Consider the following 7,494-nt stretch of genomic DNA (forward strand, 5'->3'; position numbering starts at 1 on the left):
TCAATTCAAGAGTTTACAAATGCTTCTAAAAAGCGATAATCACAACTGTGATATTTCTCTTACAATTTAAGCTTAATCTCACTAAGATATTACAACAGCAATGTAGTGAGCTTTGATGAAGATGAAGATTCTGAGTTTAGATTTGAACAGTGTTTCAGCAAGTTAATTTGAATTGAATTGGTGCGAAATCGTTAACCTTGCTTCTCATCAGAACTTCATATTTATAGGCGTTGAGAAGATGACCGTTGAATGCATTTAATGCTTTGCGTGTTCCGTACAGCTTTGCATTTAATGTTATACGCTTTTGTCAACTACCTCGAGCCTTGTTCACGCTGTGTCTACTGACGTAGCCTTTAGTAGCTTTAACGTTCCTTTTGTCAGTCAGCGTAGTCTGCCACGTGTACTTCCTTCTGATCTGATGTTTGTGAATACGACGTTTGAATATCATCAGAGTCAAACAGCTTGGTGCACAGCATCTTCTGATCTTCTGACCTTGAAGTGCTTCTGAGCGTGATACCATCTTCTGATCTTCAGTGCTTCTGATCTCATGTTCTTCTGATGCTTCCATAGACCCATGTTCTGATTCTGCTTCGACCATCTTCTGATGTCTTGCCAGACCATGTTCTGATGTTGCATGCTGAACCATTTGAGACACATCTTCTGAGCGCTGAATTATGCGTACTCTTTATATATATTTCCTGAAAGGGAAATTGCATTGGATTAGAGTACCATATTATCTTAAGCAAAATTCATATTATTGTTATCATCAAAACTAAGATAATTGATAAGAACAAATCTTGTTCTAACAGGTATCAAAAGAGACGACGACATCAGGGTTATGGGTGAAACTTGAAAGTTTGTATATGACCAAATCACTGGTAAATCGACTCTACCTGAATCAAGCTTTGTATTCATTCAAGATGATTAAAGACAAAGTGTTAGCTGAGCAGTTGGATATGTTCAACAAGATGATTCTTGATCTTGAAAATATTGATGTGAAGATCAATGATGAAGATCAAACGTTGTTACTATTGTATGGAAGGGAGTCCCTGACGTTTGAAGAAGTTCAATCAGCCTTGTATTCTAAGGACTTGAATGAACGAAAGGAGCAAAAACCTTCGACTGTTGGTAAAGGTTTGGCCGTTAAAGGAAAATTCTTGCTAAAGGATGGTAAGTTCGACAAGAAGAAAGGAAAAAGTCAGCAGAAGTCTTATAGTGGCGAAGCATCTGGTATTCGATGCTATCATTGTAAGAAGAGGGTCACACAAGAAAGGTGTGTTCTAAATGCCTGGAAGATCATGGAGGTAAGGATAATGGTAATGCAGCCATTGTTCAAGATGATTTCGAATCATCTGATGTCCTTGTGGTTTCGAGCAGTGACTCTAGGAAGGAGTGAATTATGGATTCAGGTTGCACTTGGCACATGACTCCAAACAAAGACTTGTTCGAGGAATTATGTGATCAAGATGGTGGATCAGTACTGCTGGGAAACAATGAAGCTTGCAAAATTGCAAGTGTTGGATTTGTGAGATTCAAGCTCCATGATGAGTCAATAAGGTTGTTGACTGAAGTCAGGTATGTTCCTAATTTGAAGAGAAATCTACGTTCTCTTGGTTAATTCGACAAGAAAGGATATGTTTTCCAACGAGAGAAAAATGTCCTAAGAGTCATGAAGGGGTCGAAGGAAGTCTTGAGAGGCGTGAAGAAACAAGGCTTGTATACCCTTGAGGCTGAAGTTGTAAGTGGTTCGAAAAATGTTGCATCCACGAAACCTTTGTCGAAGACAGAAATCTGGCACATGAGATTGGGTCATGTTAGTGAAAGGGGCCTGGTCGAATTAGGGAAATAAAATTTGCTTGGTGGAGACAAACTCGAGAAGCTGAAATTTTGTGAGCCTTGTGTACTTGGAAAATCTTGCAGAGTGAAGTTCAACAAAGGCAAACAAAGAATACATGGATCCCTTGATTACATCCATGCTGATCTTTGGGGGCCTGCAAGGTGTCCATCACATTCAGGAGCAAGGTATTTTCTATCTATAGTTAATGATTACTCCAGGAAGTTATGGGTATTCATCCAAAAGACTAAGGATGAAACTTTTGAGAATTTCAAAAGTTGGAATACTCTGGTAGAAAATCAGACTGGCAGGAAAGTCAAGAGGTTGAAAACTGACAATGGCCTTGAATTTTGCAATGAGGCATTCGATAATTTTTGTGTGGCCTCTGGTATTGCAAGGCATAGAACTACTGCAGGTACTCCACAGCAAAATGGTTTGGCTGAAAGATTTAATCGAACTATTTTGGGGAGAGTCAGATGCATGTTGACTAGTGCGGAGTTAAAGAAGGTGTTTTGGGCTGAGGCTGTTTTGACAGCAACATATCTGATAAACAGATGTCCTTCGACAGCGTTAAATATGAAGAAACCTGAAGAAGTTTGGTCGGGACATCCACCAGATCTCGACAAACTGAGAGTATTTGGCTGCGTAGCTTATGCTCACATTAGGCAAGACAAGGTCGAACTTAGAGCTTTGAAATGCATGTTCATGGGATACCCTGAAGGAGTCAAAGCTTATAGGCTATGGTGCCTAGAGCCAGGTCACAGGAGGTGTATCACCAATCGAGATGTAGTTTTCAATGAAGGTGAGATGGCTTTCAAGAAAACTGATGATGATGGCCGAAATGCAGAAGAGCTAGAACAGGTAGATATTCCTGTTGAGGTGGAGCAAGTTGATACTGAATTGCATATCCCTGATGAAGTCGAAAAAGAAGCAGAAGATGCTGAGGAAGTTGAGGAAACTGTCGATGACTACCTATTGTCGAGAGATAGGTCAAGAAGATTCATAAAGCCACCTCAGAGACTTGGGTATGCAGATCTTATAGCTTATGCATTAATCTCTGCCAGTGAGGTTCTTGATGATGAACCTAGTTTTTATAAGGAAGTTATGAGGAGTCGAAATAAGAATGAATGGATGAAGGCCATGGATGATGAGATGAAATCTCTTCATGATAATCACACCTAGGAACTGATCAAGAAACCTACTGGAGCCAGGTTAGTCAGCTGTAAATGGATTTTCAAAGTTAAGGAAGGAATTGAAAGAGTAACGTCGAGAAGATACAAGGCAAGGTTGGTCGCAAGGGGTTTCACTCAGAAAGAAGTTGTCGACTTCAATGATGTGTTTTCTCCTGTTGTGAAGCATAGGTCCATTCGAATGTTGCTTGCCATGGTGGCATAATTCGACCTTGAACTGGAACAGATGGATGTGAAGACTGCGTTCTTGTATGGTGATTTAGATGAAACAATCCTGATGAGGCAACCTAAAGGGTATGTCGAAAAGAGAAAGGAAGATTATGTGTGCAAGCTAAAGAGATCTTTATATGGGCTGAAACAATCTCCTCGACAGTGGAATAGGAGATTCAACAAGTTCATGGCACGCATAAGTTTCATTAGAAGTCAGTTCGACCACTGTGTTTACTTCATATTTTGACCTGGTAATTCATTTGTTATTTTGTTGATTTATGTGGATGATATTCTCATTGAAAGCAACAATGTCGAAGATGCAATGAGGGTGAAGGCTGAACTCAATAAGGAGTTCGATATGAAGGATCTGAGAGCTGCTTCCAGGATTCTTGGAATTGACATTCAAAGAGATAGAAAGAAGTCGAAGTTATGATTATCTCAAGAGGCATATCTACGAAAGATTCTTGAAATGTTTGGTATGTCGAATTCAAAGCCAGTTGTGACTCCGACAAACCCTTAATTCAAGATGAGTATTGATCAGTGTCCCAATACTGATGTTGAAAGAGCCTATATGAATAGCATCTCATATGCTAATATAGTTGGTTCTTTGATGTATGTTATGGTCTGTACTAGACCCGATATAGCATATGCAGTAAGTCTTGTAAGCAGGTACATGGCGAATCCTTGAAAGGCTCACTGGCAAGCATTGAAGTGGATTTTAAGGTACATAAATGGGTCTCTGAACAGGGTCCTAATTTATGGTGGAGCCTTGGGTGAAGATAGTAAAGCAGCAATCGAAGGATATGTCGACTCTAATTATGCAGGTTGTATGGATTCTAGAAAATCTATTTCTGGATATGTTTTCACTATGTTTGGCATAACAATTAGTTGGAAAGCAACACTTTAAAAGGTTGTTACTCTATCAACCACTGAAGAAGAATATATTGCCCTTCCTGAAGCTGTGAAAGAAGCATTGTGGCTTGAAGGTTTTGCAAAGGAGCTGAAACTTCAAGGTCGATGTATCACTGTTAAATGTGATAGTCAAAGTGCAATACACCTGTCGAAGAATTCAGCCTATCATGAGCGAACTAAGCACATTGATGTGAGGCTGCATTTTGTTAGAGGAGTAATCGAGCGTGGAGAAGTCCAAGTGCTGAAGGTTTTGACTGAGGACAATGCTACTGATATGATCACAAAGACGTTGCCGAGTTGCAAGTTTTTCCACTGTATGCAGTTGATAAAGCTGCATGAAGAAAGCTAGTTTGTTCCCTTGATGTTGTAGAGTTAGGTCCAAGGTGGAGATTTGTGAGATATTGGATCGAACTCTAGTATGGTCGAAGGGTAGCTTCTTGGTTCGACAGGATTAAGAATGAAGTCGAAGGTTGTTCACATGCTTGTGTCGAAGATGCTAGGGTTGTTAGCATGTTAAATTGGGTTTAGTGTTTAAACCTTAATTTGTTAAGTTAGCTTGTTTAATAAGTTGGCTTGTGTAATGGGCCTTGTGGAAAAACCCATTAGTTAGTATGTTAAGTTTTATTATAAATAGCATACTAGTCTCTCATCATTATACACAGCAAATCCTAATTAAGGGTGAGAGAGGTTATTTGTTATTCTTGTAAACTTGTAATCTTGTTTCCTAAGAGAAAGTAAAAGAATAGAAGTTATAACCAATTCTCGTGTTCTTCTTATCTTCCCTAATTCTCTATTATATTTTGTTCTTGACATCGTTTTTCACAACATAGGTGTTGTACTCTTAGTTGTCAAGATGTGGATGTCATGCATGAAATTTTCATATGGATTTAATATTCACCGAAGTGGAGATTATTGAGTATGATTCATAGTTATAGAAGATCCAAAATATCTCTTTTCTATGACTATGGGCCATACATGTTATAATTACACGTTTCTAACACTTGACACAAAAAATAAAACTTTTCTAAATATATCAAACCCTTGGTTAAGGTTAAAGGAAAATCGTGATACAATACGCAGTGAAAAAAAATAATTTTTCTTAAGTCGTTCTTACGAATGAGCATGATCAGTGCTAGAAACGATTACCTCTAGTGGCGATTAAAATCTTTTATTCAGAATTAGATGAATGATCACCATCGATGAATGAAGTACAACCGTCTACTCAGTCCACACGAACAGAGTGCCTTCAATCTCAGTGCTAACTGCTACGAATGAAGACCTTGAGAGAGAGAGAGAGACAAAGTTAATACAGCTACGGTTCAAAATCGAATTTCATCAAGCGTGTAAGCTTCTGCAAAAAGGTTCTATTTATAGAACCACTTGCAAGAGCTGCAAGACAAAAAGCTCACTTAAGTGCATCGTACCTTATGATGTATTGTATTTCACTTAAGCGTACGATACCTTACCATATTCTGTATTTCACTTAAGTGCATCGTACTTTACGGTGTACTATAATCTACTTAAGTGCGTTTTACCTTACGATGTTATGTAATTCTCTTAAGTACACCATATCTTATAGTGTTCTTTATTTCATTTATTTATTCTATCTTTCATCAATCTGTCCTTATCTGTGTGCCCCTGGAGGTACTTGTGACATTGCCAATTATATTAAATCACACATTTAATATAATAAATAGTGAGCGGTATCTAACAATACATCACTGCAATTTAAGTCACCAAAATGTCATATGATATGATAAAACCTTTTTGTGATAATGTTTGTGTGTAAAATTACCCCTTTGTCCTCATGTATATATTGAACACAAGGCATAGATCGCGTCACCCTTGTCCAGTTCAATGTTGGATCCTTTGACATTTATCCTATTACGCGGGATTGGCAAATTCCATCTAGGCCACTCATGTCCCTCAACATATTTTGTGGAATACCCATAAATTTTCTTTATGTTCATCCAATTATGAATAACATTTGATCAATAATAAAGTACTCGACTCCACATTTGGGGTCCATAGTGGTTTTAGGTCGAAGGGTGGTATACACAACTATCATAGTGAGAATAACTTTTGACACTTTAAATAATATTTTATGTAGTATTCTTATAGCGAGTCAATCTAGTATAAATATTACTCATAATATTCATACATTTTTGAAGACTTGATAATTTTTTATCAATGATCCATGAGATGTAATCATCAGTCTATTCTCATAATAGACTCAAATGTTTAATATTACCCCAATTCACAATAAAGCTCGACTACAGATACGTTAAGAATAATATCCTTATGTTTGATGTAATCTCGTTATTAAATTACATTTAATGTTTCATTAAACAGACTAACTATTCTAGGAACTTTATTATTTTTAAAAGAACAAATATAACGAAGAAATGTCTATTATTAATAAATAATTTCATACAAGTATCAAAACTATTGACCTATAAGACTTACACCAACATGGAATGTTTTAAATATTTATTAAAATTTAGTTTAGATTGAAGTTGGAAGAATCAATATAATAGGAACCATAGACATATTAATCTCTAAAATATACTAAAATACACAGTACTCAAACTACCAATTAGTCTTTAAGTTATTGAACCAACGAGCCGTGTTTTTTTTTATAAAAAAAAGCTTTTCTCATTTCACCTTCTATATATTTTAATATATCAAAATATATTATGGAAATAATATTTTTGATAATGTATTTTTTTCCTGTTAAAGCTCTTGCAATTTAGGTGGTGAATTAAGCATATCATAATTTTAAAACATCAGAAAAAAATCTACCAAAATTAACAAGTGCCTAAATTTAAGGAGACAAAGATTTAGAAACCAGTTGTATCCCTACAAAACATGTTCATAGAAAAACCTTGTCCATACATACCTAGCAAAATCTTAACCAACACAAAGTTTCTCTAAACAAACAAACAAATTCATGTAAAATTTCAAAGGATTAATCAATGTTAATCAACCATCACCTTCATTACATTTACCATGAAATCTAATCATTATATTCCCAACAGATATGAAGCATTAAATGATCAGAGAAGGCGCCATTCCATCCGTAGATCAAGTTGTGGATTACTAAGGTGTTGTTGTTGTTTTTGCTTACGTTGTTGCCGTTGTTGTATTTGCTGCATCTGTCTAATAATTTTCATCATAGTTGCAATCATTATAGCCTTTTACTTTTTCCTTCAACCACATATGCCTACCTACAATGTCGAAAATCTCGATGTAAACAATTTTGATCTACAAAAAAACAATAACCTACACACTGACATTAATGTTGTCATGAAAGCAGTGAATCCAAATGCAAACATTGGTTTGGATTAC

Source organism: Vicia villosa, linkage group LG2 (assembly GCF_029867415.1).
Source record: "Vicia villosa cultivar HV-30 ecotype Madison, WI linkage group LG2, Vvil1.0, whole genome shotgun sequence".
NCBI classification, from domain to species: domain Eukaryota; kingdom Viridiplantae; phylum Streptophyta; class Magnoliopsida; order Fabales; family Fabaceae; genus Vicia; species Vicia villosa.